This window comes from Ranitomeya variabilis, chromosome 5 (genome assembly GCF_051348905.1).
Source record: "Ranitomeya variabilis isolate aRanVar5 chromosome 5, aRanVar5.hap1, whole genome shotgun sequence".
NCBI classification, from domain to species: domain Eukaryota; kingdom Metazoa; phylum Chordata; class Amphibia; order Anura; family Dendrobatidae; genus Ranitomeya; species Ranitomeya variabilis.
Window position 1 is genome coordinate 260,369,044 of NC_135236.1, and position 18,144 is coordinate 260,387,187.

Here is an 18,144-nt window from a genome sequence, read left to right on the forward strand (position 1 = left end):
TGCCACTAGGAGGACACTAAGTAATACAGAAAGAATAGCTCCTTCCCTGCAGTATATACCCTCCTGCTGGCTCCAAGTGAACCAGTTCGGTAACAAAGCAATAGGAGCTTAACATTTAACCAGGATGAACTATGTCAAAACCAAGCCAACACAGAAAACCAAAGCCGTTAGGCTAACAGGGTGGGTCCTGTCCCCCAATGATTGGCTCGGAGAAAAGGATTTTACGGTGAGTACACAAAAATCCCTGTTTCTCCTACACCTCATTGGGGGACACAGGACCATGGGACGTCCTAAAGCAGTCCCTGGGTGGGGAACAATCAACTGTAATTGCTCCTTGTACCCACAGGTTACAGATGCGGCACAGCCACCTGCAAAATTTGTCTGCCGACAGTCGCATCTGCCGAGGCCTGAGAATGAATATGGTAATGTTTTGTAAAGGTATGCAGACTGGACCAGGTCGCAGCTCTGCAAACTTGTGCTGCCGAAGCTTGGTGCCGGATGGCCCAAGAGGCACCCACTGACCGAGTGGAATGAGCCTTAATCCCTGTTGGGACAGGATGACCTCTGACTCGGTAGGACTCCTGAATAGCTGAACGAATCCATTTGGCTATTGTCGCCTTGGAAGCGGGAAACCCCTTCCTTGGCTCTTCCGGGAGCACAAACAGGGCATCTGACCTGCGGAAGGACGCCGTCCGCGAGACGTATCTCTTGAGAGCTCTCACTAAATCCAGTGTGTGGAGGGCCTTCTCGATGCGATGTACTGGTGCCGGACAGAGTGACGGTAAGACAATCTCCTGATTGAGATGGAAGGATGAGACAACTTTTGGCAAAAAGGATGGGGATGTTCTCAAAACCACCTTATCCTGATGAAAATTCAGGAACGGAACTTGACAAGACAAAGCCGCCAACTCTGAGACTCGTTTAATGGACGTGACCGCAACCAGGAAGGCAACCTTCCATGAAAGAAAGGACAGGGAAACCTCCTGTAGAGGTTCAAAACGAGCTTCTTGCAAGACTCCGAGGACCAGGTTAAGGTCCAATGGTTCCAACGGCATCTTATAGGGTGGCACCCTATGGGATACTCCCTGAATGAACGTCTTCACTTGTAATCTGTTGGCAATCCTGCGTTGGAACAGAACGGACAGGGCTGAAATCTGCCCCTTGGGAGAACTAAGGGAGAGACCTAAGTCCAAACCCGTTTGTAAAAATTTGAGGATGGAAGGAATGGGAAAATTCAAGAGGAGAACGACCTCGGTCGTTGCACCAGGAAAAGAAGGTTTTCCAAGTGCGATGATAAATACGCATAGACGTAGGCTTTCTAGCGCTGATCATGGTAGAGATGACTTCAAGAGAGAAACCTGCCTGAGTTATAACCCAGGACTCAACGGCCATGCCGTCAAGCACAGGGCCTCGGAGTTCCTGTGGTAAATAGGGCCCTGTGATAGCAGGTCTGCGCGATTCAGTAATCGCCAGGGAACATCGGTGACTAGTTGAACTAGTTCCGCGTACCACGACTGACGCGGCCAATCTGGCACAATCAGGATTACTGGTACTCCCTCTGCTCTGATCTTCTTGATGACTCTCGGCAGTAAGGGGAGTGGGGGAAATATGTACGGAAGCCGAAAATGATGCCACAGGAGTACGAGTGCATCTGCCCCGATTGCTGCTGGATCGTGGGACCGAGTTATGAAGTCGGGAACTTTGCAATTTAGCCGTGAGGCCATCAGATCCACGTCCGGAGTTCCCCAACGACAGCAGATCTGGTGGAAGATCTCCGGATGGAGAGACCACTCCCTGGAGTCGAGGCCTGGACGACTGAGGAAATCTGCCTCCCAATTGTCCACTGCCAGGATGTGAACCGCAGAACTCATTGAGCGGTTTTCCTCGGCCCAACGGAGAATGTAGCCTACCTCACTCCTGGCTGCCTTGCTGCGGGTTCCCCCATGTCGGTTGATGTATGCCACCGCAGTGGCATTGTTGGACTGAATCCTGATGGGACGACCCCCCAGGAAGGGATGGAATTGGAGAAGAGCTAACCTGATTGCCCTAAGGAAGGCGTGATTCCTGAAGTGACCAGTGGCCCTGAGCAGTGTGATGTAAGAACACCGCTCCCCAGCCTAGAAGACTGGCATCTGTTGTCACAACTAGCCAATGTACTGGAAGAAAAGACTTCCCTTGATTCAGGGAGGACTTTAATGTCCACCACCTGAGAGACTGTCTGACTCGGTGGGGAAGGAAGAACCGACGGTTGAGGGAGAACGGGTTCCTGTCCCAAACAGCCAGGAGGGCATGCTGTAAGGGACGGAGGTGTAATTGGGCAAATGGAACCGCCTCCATAGCTGCTACCATCAAGCTGAGGACTCTCATACTGAAGCGCAGAGAGTGAGTGTGAGGTTGAGAGAGCTTCTGAGCTCCCTGCTGTAAGGCTGAGATCTTTTCCGGGGGAAGAAGCACCAACCCCTGGGACGAGTCCAGTATCATTCCTAGAAAGGAAATTCGCTCAGCCAGTACTGGGGAAGATTTTTTGAAGTTTATCTTCCAACCCAGGCAAGAAAGAGAATCTATTGTGATGTTCACAGCCTCCTTTCAAAGAGAGGGGCCTTTGATGAGGATATCATCTAGATACGGTAGCACCACCACGCCTCGGGTGTGAAGGATGGCCACGGCGGCCGCCATGACCTTGGTGAATACCCTGGGAGCGGTGGCGAGGCCGAAGGGCAAAGCAACGAATTGGAAGTGTTGTTCCTGATCTGCGAAGCGAAGGAACCTCTGGTGAGAAGGGAAAATTGGAATGTGGAGGTATGCGTCCTGGATGTCTATAGACGCCAGGAACTCGCCTTTTTCCATGGAGGCGATGACAGAACGAAGCGATTCCATTCGGAACCGTCATACCCTGACGGACTTGTTCAGCAGTTTTAGGTCCAGTATGAGCCATACTGTACCGTCCTTCTTTGGAACAATGAACAGGTTTGAATAAAAACCTTTCGCTTTGAGGGACCGGGATAATAACCCCGTCTTCTTTTAGAGAGCTTAAGGCTTGAAAAAAACTCTGATGCCTTTGCCCTGGAAGGAGAAGACAGGAAAAAAACGATTTGGTGGAAGAGAGAAGAATTGTATCCGGAGGACACTAGGTCACGGACCCAGTCGTCGTAAACGACCGAGAGTCACGCGTCGATGAAGGAAAGCAGGTGGCCACCTACTTTGAGGGTGACCTCCGGATACCACCGGGAGTCTTTGTGTGGGAGATCTGCCCGGTCTGGATCCTGACTGCCTATACCTGCCTCTCCATGAAGAGGAAGGTTTGTAAGAGGTCTGAGGACCTCTACCCCTACGTTGTGCCCGGCCGGGTCCGGAAGATGTGGAAGTAGAGGACCAATTTGAGTTGGAACGAAAAAATCGGGACCGAGCCTGCTGTTGCTGGCTCCGAAAGGGCCGAAAGCGTCTCTGTTGTGGGAGAAATTTACTCTTCCCTCCAGTGGCCTCGGAAATTAATTGATCGAGTTTTTCGGCAAAAAGGCGACCGCTCTGATATGGTAAAGAAGTCAATTACTTTTTGGAAGCAGAATCCGCACGCCAGTCCCTGAGCCATAAGGACCTCCGAATGGTGATGGCTTTTGCTGCTTAAGAAGCTCAGTCTGCGGCATCCAGAGATGCGGTCACTAGAAAATCCCCAGCTCTGGCTATCTGAGTAGCAAGGTCTGCTACCTCGGGGGAAGATTGGTATCCAGAACAGCTGAAGACAAGACCTCAGCCCAATGGGTCATCTCCTTTGCCACCCACGTAGCCGCAAAAGATGGAAAGAGTGCGGCTGCTGAGGCTTCAAAAAGCTGAACGAGCCATATTGTCGATCTGACTATCGGTGTGGGTCTTTAATCGAGGCACCCTCTGAAGAGGATAAAATAGATTTAGTAGCTAGGCGCGATACTGGCGGATCTACAGTACCAGAGGAGACTGTGACCAGTCTTTTCTTAGCTCGGAAGCAAAGGGATATTTTGACTCCATGGGCTTTTGCCCTGTGAAGTATTTATCTGGACAGATCCTCTGAGATTCAACGATTTCCTTAAATTCGGGATGATTGGCGAACACTCTGTGAACCCGCTTGGTCCTCTTAAAGGACACGGCATGAATTGTTTTAGATAAAGGTTTCTCATCTAGCTTCAGGGCCTTGTTTACTGACCTAATGAGAGAGTCGAGAGTCTTCTGATCGTGTTGAAATTCCTGATTTAGGGACGTGTCAGAATCGTCCTCTGAGCCAGGTTCTCTACTAGCCCCAAGGGAGGGGGAGCGAGAAATGGAACTCTCAGAACTGAATTCCCGGTGATGGACTGGGGACAAAGCATGAGTCCTTTTCCTGCAAGAGCGATAGCTCCTTGGTAAGGTACGACCCCTAGTGTACAAGGGGTTCTGATCATCGGAAGAGTTATCCGTAAAGGTGCCCTGGTTAGAGGAAGGGTCTCGGAACGAGTCTAACGCTTTGGCCAGGGATGCCATAGACCGGGTAAGGGAGGTAGCCCACTCAGCGGGACTAGGCTCACTGGGTTCTGTATCAGTAACAGGTGGTTCCTGAGCAGTCACTGGTTCACAAGCTGAGCATAACGCAGTATTGTGACCTCGGGGAAGAGATACGGTACAAGCAGCAAAAAACACAGTGTGGGTTTTCCCAGACTTTTTGTTAGGCTTTAATGAGACATAGTGTAGCCTTGAGGAGAGCGCTTACTAGCAGGGGAAGGGTTAAGCTATGTTGCTGCAGCTTACCCAGGTCCTGTGTCTTTAGTCCCCGGGGGAGGTCCTCAATGTGTCCACAGAAATCACTAATCCCTGAAGCTGTGATTCAAAACGCTGGAGCAGCGCTGCAGCATCAGCCCTATGGGTGTCCAAAGCTGGCCGCCAAGATCAGGGAGAGAAGGCGCTTCTTGCAGAACTAGGAGCGCCAAAGAGAGTGGGCGGCGGTAACCGCCGATGGGCGGAGCCAACGTTCTGGCCTGGACGAGAGAAAAGCCGGGGGCTTAATTTTAAGCTTGCGGTTGCGGCCTGCAGCGCCGCAGTCGCTATTTTTGCGGACCGACATGACCCACGCACCCGGGCTTTAAGGTATATGCGGACCTCCCTTATCCCAGGGACCAGGACCCCCCAGCGCCTCGGCCCCGCAGGTGTACTCATGGTAGATGCGGTGGGCCGGTGCTCAATCCACCGTCGCCATAGCCAGGGAGGGCGTGGAGAGCTTCTGGCGCCTTCCATCATCCGCTATAACAGTGGTGATGCAGTGGGGGGGCTGCACGGACGCCATAAACATCATGCTCGGCTATGCACATGGCTCCAGGAGAGGTAAATGGAGTTCTACTCCATGTGGTCGCTTGCTATAGAGGGGGGAGATCGGAATGCGAAGGAACAGTCGTCCGTAAGGTGAGCTCAGGGCTGGCATCCAATGGTGCAGGAAAGGGTACGGGGAGGGACGCTCCGCATTCTTGCCTGTTGATGGTTCAGGGGAGATCAGAACCTAGAAAGGATCCGTCGCCCCCATTCGCTCCGTTAAGGGAAAAATAGAATAAAATTTAAAACGGGGTCTGAAAGCAGACCCAAGTGCCTCATACAGACACTAAGCAAGAACTGTTTTTTTTTGAGCCAGCAGGAGGGTGTATGCTGCAGGGGAGGAGCTATTCTTTCTGTATTACTTAGTGTCCTCCTAGTGGCAGCAGCATAACACACATGGTCCTGTGTCCCCCAATGAGGCGTAGGAAAAATGAGTCGGTTTCCAAACTCCGAAAAGTCATCAATGGTTTATGAGCGCTGTGTAAGTAACGGACACAGGAGTGCGACCACCACTTCCTTTACTGTCAGTGACCATAGGATTGCTGGCTGCAAGGTTATCTGACTATGCGACAGGGTCGTACTAGACCCAGCACAGCCTTGGCAGGAGCGGTTACATTTCATGGCTGTTTTACCTTGTAATTGGGGATGTTGTGGCAGCTCCAGTTCTAGAGAAAATAAGTAATACAAAAAAAAATCAAGTCCCTAAAGCATACCTCCCAACTTTCGAGGAAGGGAAAGAGACAAAGCTAGCGGCGCGCCGTGGCAACTTTTAGGCCACACCTCTGACCACACCCATTTCACAGCTAGACACGCCCCAACCACACCCATTTAGCACTTCTGATCACAATGTTTCGTAAACAAAAAAAATGGCCACACAGTGCTCCATACAGTATAAGGGGCCACACATGATTCTCCATACTGTATAATGGCCACATTATGCTCCATGCTGTATAATAGCCCCACATGATGCTGCGTACTGTATAGTGGCCACACATGATGCTCCTTACTGTATAATGGCCGCACAGTGCCCCATACTGTATAATGGCCACATTATGCTCCATACTGTATAATGGCCCCAAATGATGCTGCGTACAGTGTACTGGCCCCATGTGATGCTCCATACAGTATAATGGGCCCACATTATGCTGCATACTGTATAATGGCCACACATGATGCTCCATATTGTATAATGGCTCCACATGATGCTCCATACTGTATATTGGCCACACATGATTCTCCATACTGTATAATGGCCACATTATGCTCCATACTGTATAATGGCCCCACATGATGCTACATACAGTATACTTGCCCCACGTGATGGTCCATACAGTATAATGGCCCCACATGATGCTTTGTACAGTATAATGGCCCCACACAATGCTGGGTACAGTATAATGGCCCCACACAATGCTGGGTACAGTATAATGGCCACACATGGTTACCCCACCCCCATCATTGCCTTCTCCATCACTACACACACACACACCTTTCTCCGCACACCCTCGCAGCAGCCGGCAGTTTCCACTCCCACGGCACTGAATGGTGTCATCCAGTTGCACCGCTGACAGCTCACGTCGTTGCAGCTGTGATACGCTACTGATAAAGACCTCTCCGTGTCTCCTGTGCCAGTCAGTGTCAGAGCGAGGAGCAATATCTGCTCTGATCCGACTCAGCCAGCGTCCGCTCCGTACACCTCGTACACATGCGACTCCGCTCCATACACCTCGTACACACACGACTCCGCTCCATACACACACAGCTCCACTCCATACACATTGCACACGCTGCTCCTCTAAGTATACCTTGCACACACACGGCTCTGCTCCATACACCTCATACACACACGGCTCCTCCATACATCTCATACACACACGACTCCGCTCCATACACCTCGTACACACACGGCTCCGCTCCGTACACCTCGTACACACGCTGCTCCGCTCCGTATACCTTGCACACACACACGGCTCCGCTCCGCACACCTCATACACACACGGCTCCTCTCGATACATCTCGTACACACGGCTCCGCTCCGCACACCTCGTACACACGTGGCTCCGCTCCGTACACCTTGTCCACACACGACTCTGCTCCATACACCTTTCACACACTGCTCCGATCCGCACACCTCTTACACACATGGCTCCGCTCCGTACACGTCTTACACATACGACCCCGCTCCATACACCTTTCACACGCTGCTCCGATCCATACATCTCCTACACACACGGCTATACTACATCCACACTAAACACCTCCTGACCTCACATACGCTTACCCTCGTCCAGCGTCATGACAAACAGCAGAGTCCTGTACACGGAGGTCCTCCCGATCATGTGAACCCCTGACTCCTCCCATCCTGTGACTTCATCACAGGTCCTGTGCGCAGAGCAGCCAATATGTGGTGTGCTGCTCTGCGGGTGCAGAGACTCGGAGCTGACCGGGTGATATTACACACCTCCCAACCACATACCTCCCAACCATCAGTCAGCCCTGCGTTCCCGGGCGGGACATTAGTCCCGCACTGGTTGGGAGGTGTGTATATCACCCGGTCAGCTCCCTGAGCCCCTGCACCCGCAGAGCAGCATATTGGCTGCTCTGTGCACACGACTAAATAGCAAAGCCACTAGAGACTCAAGGTCTAGAAAAATAAAATTTTCAACAGCAGAGAAAAAAAAAAAGCAGCAACACTTACCTGCCCAAATCTTGATACAAATGCACTGCAGGGTGCAGCCAGCCCATAAAGCAAGATGTTAGCAACACAGGTGCAAAATACCAGATCAACAGCCACTCACCACATACCCACTCCTGGAGGGGGTGACTGCCCAGTATACAAGTGCACAATAAAGGCCCACATAGGGCGTTGTTCACACAATGGTACTGCATAGTGTCTGGTTCACAGCCTATTAGTCACGCCCCTACTTTTCGATTAGGCAGGCTGGCCAGCACACTCAATGCATCTCAGTGTGAACACCCCTCATGCGAGACCGAACGTGTTTGGGCTTGGCTGCACCCCGAAAAATATAGTGCAAAAATATACAAAAATAGTGAGGTATTGGTTGATATTTTGGCCAAAATACGGAAGCTCGTAACCCGCGCCAAGGGTCCCCACGCTTACGAGTCCTATCACTAAACTAAATAGCAAAGCCACTAGAGACTCAGGGTTCAGGAAATGCTGCGTGTTTGACGCTGCGTGGGGCCGCAGCGTCAAACACGCAGCGTCCAGATGTTCCAGCATAGTGGAGGGGATTTTATGAAATATATTATTTTATGAATAGGATGGAGCACTGTGTGGCCATTATACAGTATGGAGCACTGTGTGGCCATTATACAGTATGGAGCATCATGTGGAGCCACTATACATTATGGAGCATCGTTAGAACTACTCCAAAGCACATATTTAGAAAGAGAAAAAAAGGGCAATTTCACACTAAATAGTAGTAAAAAGAGGCCCCAAAACCTACAAAGAGGACAACCCACTCCATATTAGTAATGCAAACAAGAGAACTAGGAGTATAATGGGTGTATAAATGTTATTACAAATATAAGGTATAAATATATAAACAGTAAGGCACATATAAAATAGCAATATGTAAACAAGATACACAATACAAAGTGAAAGAAAGGATGGAAAAACGGGAAACCAGTATCCACCGGTGTGCGGGAGCACAAAAAGTCCCAAACAGTCTGAAGTAACAGACTGAAGATACACCACGTTGCAGGTAACCACCCTAATAATATGTATATGAAGTGACAAACTGTCACTGATGATAAGTAATGGGGCTTACCGCAGATGAAATGGGTATGGAGCACTGTGTGGCCATTATACATTATGGAGCATCGTGTGGCCATTATACAGTATGGAGCACTGTGTGGCCATTATACAGTACGAAGCACTGTGTGGCCATTATACAGTATGGTGCACTGTGTGGCCATTATACAGTATGGAGCATCATGTGGAGCCATTAAACAGTATGGAGCATCATGTGTGGCCTTTATACAGTATGGAGCAATGTGTAGCCATTATACAGTATGGAGCATCATGTGTGGCCGTTATACAGTATGGAGCACTATGTGGCCATTATACAGTATGGAGCATCATGTGTGGCCGTTATTCTTGTGAATTCTGCTCTTGGGCTCCTTCCGGTAGTTGTAAGTGGTAGCGCTGCTGTCTCTGAATCACAGCATTTATCAGGTGTTTTCACTTTTTGCAATTTGGACAGGGCTATTTAGTCTTGCTTCACCCTTTAGTCAGTGCCAGTTGTCCATTGTTCCTGGAGGATTCACATCCCAGCCTGGTCTCTTCTGCTTTGCAGTTCTTTTCAACAAAGATAAGTTCTGGCCTTGATTTTGCTGTCCACATGCTGTGGTCTTATTGTTCAGTTATTTTCCATGTTTTGTCTTTTCCAGCTTGGTCTGTATAAGGATTTGTTTAGCCAAGCTGGTATCTCTGGAGATGCAGATATACCCTCCATGTCTTTAGTTAGCTGTGGAGTTTTTGTATTTTCTGTGGTGGATATTTTCTAGTGTTTTAATACTGACCGCATAGTACTCTGTCCTGTCCTTCCTATTTAGCTACAAGTGACCTCCTTTGCTAAATTCTCATTTCAGTCTGTGTATGTTTTTCCCCTCTCCTCTCACAGTCAATATTTGTGGGGGGCTGCCTGTTCTTTGGGGATTTTCTCTGAGGCAAGATAGTTTTCCCTTTTCTATCTCTAGGGGTAATTAGTCCTCCGGCTGTGTCGAGATGTCTAGGGAGCACTAGGTACATTCCACGGCTACTTCTAGTTGCGGTGTTAGGTGTTGTGAATTCCATTCTCGAACTCCCTCCTGTGGTCATGAATGGTACTTCGGTGAGTTCTGTCCGTGGACTCCCTCTGGTGGCTGTGAGTGGAGCTGCTGGTTCTGAGATTCCTTCTCCAGCTGCCCTCGTTTGGGGCTAGGCTGATTCTCTATTTAACTCCACTCAGATCGTTACTCCATGCCAGCTGTCAATGTTCTAGTACTGGTTCAGATCTCTCCTGGATCTTTCTGAGGACCTGTCTACTCCAGCACAAGCTAAGTTCCTGCTTGTTCATTTGTTACATATGGTTTTTCTTGCTAAGTTCTAGTCCAGCTTGCTATCATGAAACTACCTGGCTAGCTGGAAGCTCTGGGGGTGCAGAGTGGCACCACCGCATCGTGAGTCGGTGCGGGGGTATTTTTTGCACTCTCTGCGTGGTTTTTGTAGCTTTTTGTGTTGACCGCAAAGATCCCTTTTCTATCCTCTATCTGTTTAGTTAGACTGGCCTCTTTGCTAAAACCTATTTCATCCTGTGTTTGTGATTTCCTCTTATCTCACAGTCAATACTTGTGGGGTGGCTGCTTTTACCTTTGGGGAGATTTCTCTGAGGCAAGTAAGGCTTTGTTTCCTTTCTTTAGGGGTAGTTAGCTCTTAGGCTGTGAAGAGGCGTCTAGGCAGAGTCAGGCACGCTCCACGGCTGTTTCTAGTTGTGTTGATAGGAGTAGGGTTTGCGGTCAGCAGAGTTCCCATTTCCCCAGAGCTCGTCCTGATTCCGTGTTTAACTATCAGGTCATTCCTGGTGCACCTAACCACCAGGTCCATAACAGTTAGGTTCAGGGTCTGCGGTCAGTACAGGTACCACCTTCTCCAGCGTACGTCCCATGCTGCTCTTAGGCCACCAGATCATAACAGTACAACTGGCCAACAATGAGTTAACCGCATCTCAGAAGAAGGGAAGGAAAGTGCTGAGCCATTTTTTTTTCTGTAGTCTGTTGTGTTTTTTTTTTTCTCTTCCCTCTTTGCCTCTGGGTGGCTCAGGAGTTCGGCGCTGGTATGGATGTTCAGGGATTGGCTTCTCGGGTGGATCAACTTGCTGCTAGAGTACAGGGTATTTCCGATTATATCGTTCAGACTCCAGTTTTAGAGCCTAGAATTCCAACTCCTGATTTGTTTTTTGGGGATAGGTCCAAATTTCTGAGCTTTAAAAATAACTGTAAACTGTTTTTTTTTCTCTGAAACCCCGTTCCTCTGGTGATCCCATCCAGCAGGTTAAAATTATTATATCTCTGCTGCGTGGTGACCCCCAGGATTGGGCATTTGTCCTGGAACCTGGGAATCCGGCGTTGCTTAATGTAGACACCTTTTTTCAGGCGCTTGGGTTATTGTATGACGAACCTAATTCAGTGGATCATGCTGAGAAGACCTTGTTGGCCCTGACTCAGGGTCAAGAAGCGGCAGAATCATATTGCCAGAAGTTTAGAAAATGGTCTGTACTGACTAAATGGAATGAGGATGCCTTGGCGGCAATCTTCAGAAAGGGTCTTTCTGAATCCGTTAAAGATGTTATGGTGGGGTTCCCCACGCCTGCTGGTCTGAGTGATTCTATGTCTCTGGCCATTCAGATTGATCGGCGCTTGCGCGAGCGCAGAGTTGTGCACACTATGGCATTGTCTTCCGAGCACAGTCCTGAGCCTATGCAGTGTGATAGGATTGTGTCTAGAGCTGAATGACAAGGATTCAGACGTCAGAATAGGTTGTGTTTTTACTGCGGCGATTCTGCTCATGTTATTTCTGATTGCCCTAAGCGTACCAAGAGAATCGCTGGTCCTGTTACCATCAGTACTGTACAACCTAAATTTCTGTTATCTGTGACCCTGATCTGCTCATTATCATCATTTTCTGTCATGACATTTGTGGATTCAGGCGCCACTCTAAATTTAATGGACTTAGAATTTGCTAGACGTTGTGGTTTCCCCTTGCAGCCTTTGCAGAGTCCTATTCCTTTGAGGGGCATTGATGCTACACCGTTGGCTAAAAATAAACCTCAGTTTTGGACACAGCTGACCATGTGCATGGCGCCAGCCCATCAGGAAGATTGTCGTTTTCTGGTGTTGCATAATTTGCATGATGCTATTGTGCTGGGTTTCCCATGGTTACAGGTGCATAATCCGGTATTAGATTGGAAATCTATGTCTGTGACTAGTTGGGGTTGTCAGGGGGTTCATGGTGACGTTCCTGTGATGTCAATTGCCTCCTCCCCCTCTTCTGAAATTCCTGAGTTTTTGTCAGATTTCCAGGATGTATTCAATGAGTCCAAGTCCAGTTCCCTTCCACCGCATAGGGACTGTGATTGTGCTATTGACTTGATTCCAGGCTGTAAGTTCCCTAAAGGCCGACTTTTCAACCTGTCTGTGCCAGAACATAGCGCCATGCAGAGCTATGTGAAGGAGTCCTTGGAGAAGGGGCATATTCGGCCATCTTCTTCACCATTGGGAGCAGGTTTTTTCTTTGTTGCCAAAAAAGATGGCTCCTTGAGGCCCTGTATTGATTATCGCCTCTTGAATAAGATCACGGTCAAATTCCAATACCCTTTGCCTTTGCTTTCTGATCTGTTTGCTAGGATTAAGGGGGCTAGTTGGTTTACTAAGATTGACCTTCGAGGGGCATATAATCTTGTTCGTATTAAGCAGGGGGACGAATGGAAAACTGCGTTTAATACGCCCGAAGGCCATTTTGAATACCTTGTGATGCCATTCGGACTCTCTATTGCTCCATCTGTGTTTCAGTCCTTCATGCATGATATATTTCGGAATTATCTTGATAAATTCATGATTGTATATTTGGATGATATTTAGATTTTTTCAGATGATTGGGAGTCTCATGTGAAACAAGTCAGGATGGTATTTCAGATCCTTTGTGATAATGCCTTGTTTGTGAAGGGGTCTAAGTGCCTCTTTGGAGTACAGAAGATTTCTTTTTTGGGCTTCATTTTTTCTCCCTCATCTATGGAAATGGATCTGGTTAAGGTTCAGGCCATTCATGATTGGATCCGACCCACATCCGTGAAGAGCCTTCAGAAATTTTTGGGCTTTGCTAATTTTTATCGCCGTTTCATTGCCAACTTCTCCAGTGTGGTTAAACCCCTGACCGATTTGACGAAGAAAGGCGATGATGTTACGAATTGGTCCTCTGTGGCTGTTTCTGCCTTTCAGGAGCTTAAACGCCGATTTACTTCTGCCCCTGTGTTGCGTCAGCCGGATGTTTCTCTTCCTTTTCAGGTTGAGGTTGACGCTTCTGAGATTGGGGCAGGGGCCGTTTTGTCTCAGAGGAATTCTGATGGTTCCTTGATGAAATCGTGTGCCTTCTTTTCTCGAAAGTTTTCGCCTGCGGAACGCAATTATGATGTCGGCAATCGTGAGTTGTTGGCTATGAAGTGGGCATTTGAGGAGTGGCGACATTGGCTTGAGGGGGCCAAGCACCGTATTGTGGTCTTGACCGATCATAAGAATCTGATTTATCTCGAGTCTGCCAAACGGCTGAATCCTAGACAGGCCCGATGGTCCCTGTTTTTCTCCCGTTTTGATTTTGTGGTCTCGTATCTTCCGGGTTCTAAGAATGTTAAGGCTGATGCCCTCTCTAGGAGCTTTTTGCCTGATTCTCCTGGGGTCCTTGAGCCGGTCGGTATTCTGAAGGAAGGGGTGATTCTTTCTGCCATCTCCCCTGATTTACGACGGGTTCTTCAGAATTTTCAGGCTGATAAACCTGACCGCTGTCCAGTGGGGAAATTGTTTGTTCCTGATACATGGACTAGTAAAGTGATTTCGGAGGTTCATTGTTCTGTGTTGGCCGGTCATCCTGGGATTTTTGGTACCAGAGATTTGGTTGGTAGGTCCTTTTGGTGGCCTTCTTTGTCACAGGATGTGCGTTCTTTTGTGCAGTCCTGTGGGACTTGTGCGCGGGCCAAGCCTTGCTGTTCCCACGCCAGTGGGTTGCTTTTGCCTTTGCCGGTCCCTGAGAGGCCTTGGACGCATATTTCTATGGATTTTATTTTGGATCTTCCGGTTTCCCCGAGGATGTCAGTTATCTGGGTGGTTTGTGACCGGTTTTCTAAGATGGTTCATTTGGTACCTTTGCCTAAGTTGCCTTCCTCTTCTGATTTGGTTCCGTTGTTTTTTCAGCATGTGGTTCGTTTGCATGGCATTCCGGAGAACATTGTGTCCGATAGAGGTTCCCAGTTTGTTTCTAGGTTTTGGCGGGCCTTTTGTGCTAGGCTGGACATTGATTTGTCTTTTTCTTCCGCATTTCATCCTCAGACAAATGGCCAAACCGAGCAAACTAATCAGACTTTGGAAACTTATTTGAGATGCTTTGTGTCTACTGATCAGGATGATTGGGTGGCTTTCTTGCCATTGGCCGAGTTTGCCCTTAATAATCGGGCTAGTTCTGCTACCTTGGTTTCACCCTTCTTTTGTAACTCTGGTTTTCATCCTCGTTTTTCTTCAGGGCAGGTTGAGCCTTCTGATTGTCCTGGGGTGGACTCTGTGGTTGACAGGTTGCAGCAAATTTGTGCTCATGTTGTTGACAATTTGGTGTTGTCTCAGGAAGGGGCTCAGCGTTTTGCTAACCGTCGTCGCTGTGTTGGTTCCCGGCTTCGGGTTGGGGATTTGGTCTGGTTGTCTTCCCGTCATGTTCCTATGAAGGTTTCTTCCCCTAAGTTTAAGCCTCAGTTTATTGGTCCTTATAGGATTTCTGAGATTATCAATCCGGTGTCTTTTCGTTTGGCCCTTCCGGCCTCTTTTTCCATCCATAATGTTTTCCATAGATCTTTATTGCGGAAATATGTGGTGCCCGTTGTTCCCTCTGTTGATCCTCCTGCTCCTGTGTTGGTTGATGGGGAGTTGGAGTATGTGGTTGAGAAGATTTTGTATTCTCGCTTTTCGAGGCGGAGGCTTCAGTACCTTGTCAAATGGAAGGGTTATGGCCAGGAGGATAATTCTTGGGTTTTTGCCTCTGATGTCCATGCTGCTGATTTGGTCCATGCCTTTCATCTGGCTCGTCCTGATCGGCCTGGGGGCTCTGGTGAGGGTTCGGTGACCCCTCCTCAAGGGGGGGGTACTGTTGTGAATTCTGCTCTTGGGCTCCCTCCGGTGATTGTAAGTGGTAGCGCTGCTGTCTCTGAATCACAGCATTTATCAGGTGTTTTCACTTTTTGCAATTTGGACAGGGCTATTTAGTCTTGCTTCACCCTTTAGTCAGTGCCAGTTGTCCATTGTTCCTGGAGGATTCACATCCCTGCCTGGTCTCTTCTGCTTTGCAGTTCTTTTCAACAAAGATAAGTTCTGGCCTTGATTTTGCTGTCCACATGCTGTGGTCTTATTGTTCAGTTATTTTCCATGTTTTGTCTTGTCCAGCTTGGTCTGTATAAGGATTTGTTTAGCCAAGCTGGTATCTCTGGAGATGCAGATATACCCTCCATGTCTTTAGTTAGCTGTGGAGTTTTTGTATTTTCTGTGGTGGATATTTTCTAGTGTTTTAATACTGACCGCATAGTACTCTGTCCTGTCCTTCCTATTTAGCTACAAGTGGCCTCCTTTGCTAAATTCTCATTTCAGTCTGTGTATGTTTTTTGCCTCTCCTCTCACAGTCAATATTTGTGGGGGCTGCCTGTTCTTTGGGGATTTTCTCTGAGGCAAGATAGTTTTCCCTTTTCTATCTCTAGGGGTAATTAGTCCTCCGTTTGTGTCGAGATGTCTAGGGAGCACTAGGTACATTCCACGGCTACTTCTAGTTGCGGTGTTAGGTTCAGGGTCTGCGGTCAGTACAGGTACCACCTTCTCCAGCGTACGTCCCATGCTGCTTTTAGGCCACCAGATCATAACACGTTATACAGTATGGAGCACTGTGGCCATTATACAGTATGGAGCATCATGTGTGGCCATTATACAGTATGGAGCACTATGTGGCCATTATACAGTATGGAGCACTGTGTGGTCATTATACATTATGGAGCACTGTGTGGCCATTATACAGTATGGAGCACTGTGTGGCCATTATACATTATGGAGCATCGTGTAGCTATTATACAGTATGGAGCATCATGTGTGGCCATTATAGAGTATGGAGCACTGTGTGGCCATTATACAGTACGAAGCACTGTGTGGCCGTTATACAGTATGGAGCATCATGTGTGGCCATTATACAGTATGGAACATCATGTGTGGCCATTATGCAGTTTGGAGCATCATATGTGGCCATTATACATTATGGAGCGTCGTGTGGCCATTATACAGTATGGAGCATCATGTGTGGCCGTTATACAGTATGGAGCATCATGTGTGGCAATTATACAGTAATGAGCCCTGTGTGGCCATTATAAATTATGGAGCATCATGTGGAGCCATTATACAGTATGGAGCACTGTGTGGCCATTATGCAGTATGGAGCACTGTGTGGCCATTATACAGTATGGAGCACTGTGTGGCCATTATACAGTATGGAGCATCATGTGTGGCCATTATACAGTATGAAGCACTGTGTGGCCATTATACATTATGGAGCATCATGTGTGGCCATTATACAGTATGGAGCACTGTGTGGCCATTATACAGTATGGAGCATCATGTGGAGCTATTATACAGTATGGAGCACTGTGTGGCCATTATACAGTATGGAGCACTGTGTGGCCATTATACAATATGGAGCATCGTGTGGCCATTATACAGTATGGAGCACTGTGTGGCCATTATACAGTATGGAGCATCATGTGGAGCCATTATACATTATGGAGCATCATGTGTGGCCATTATACAGTATGGAGCACTGTGTGGCCATTATACAGTATGGAGCACTCTGTGGCCATTATGCAGTATGGAGCATCGTGTGGCCATTATACAGTATGGAGCACTGTGGCCACTGTACAGTATGGAGCATCATGTGTGGCCATTATACATTATGGAGCATCATGTGTGGCCGTTACAGTATGGAGCATCGTGTGGCCATTATACAGTATGGAGCACTGTGTGGCCGTTATACAGTATGGAGCATCATGTGTGGCCGTTATACAGTATGGAGCATCATGTGTGGCCGTTATACAGTATGGAGCACTGTGTGGCCATTATACAGTATGGAGCACTGTGTGGCCATTATACAGTATGGAGCATCATGTGGAGCCATTATACATTATGGAGCATCATGTGTGGCCATTATACAGTATGGAGCACTGTGTGGCCATTATACAGTATGGAGTATCATGGGTGGCCATTATACAGTATGGAGCACTGTGTGGCCATTATACAGTATGGAGCATCGTGTGGCCATTATACAGTATGGAGCATCATGTGGAGCCGTTATACAGGTCCTTCTCAAAAAATTAGCATATAGTGTTAAATTTCATTATTTACCATAATGTAATGATTACAATTAAACTTTCATATACTATAGATTCATTATCCACCAACTGAAATTTGTCAGGTCTTTTATTGTTTTAATACTGATGATTTTGGCATACAACTCCTGATAACCCAAAAAACCTGTCTCAATAAATTAGCATATTTCACCCGTCCAATCAAATAAAAGTGTTTTTTAATAACAAACAAAAAAACCATCAAATAATAATGTTCAGTTATGCACTCAATACTTGGTCGGGAATCCTTTGGCAGAAATGACTGCTTCAATGCGGCGTGGCATGGAGGCAATCAGCCTGTGACACTGCTGAGATGTTATGGAGGCCCAGGATGCTTCAATAGCGGCCTTAAGCTCATCCAGAGTGTTGGGTCTTGCGTCTCTCAACTTTCTCTTCACAATATCCCACAGATTCTCTATGGGGTTCAGGTCAGGAGAGTTGGCAGGCCAATTGAGCACAGTAATACCATGGTCAGTAAACCATTTACCAGTGGTTTTGGCACTGTGAGCAGGTGCCAGGTCGTGCTGAAAAATGAAATCTTCATCTCCATAAAGCATTTCAGCCGATGGAAGCATGAAGTGCTCCAAAATCTCCTGATAGCTAGCTGCATTGACCCTGCCCTTGATGAAACACAGTGGACCAACAC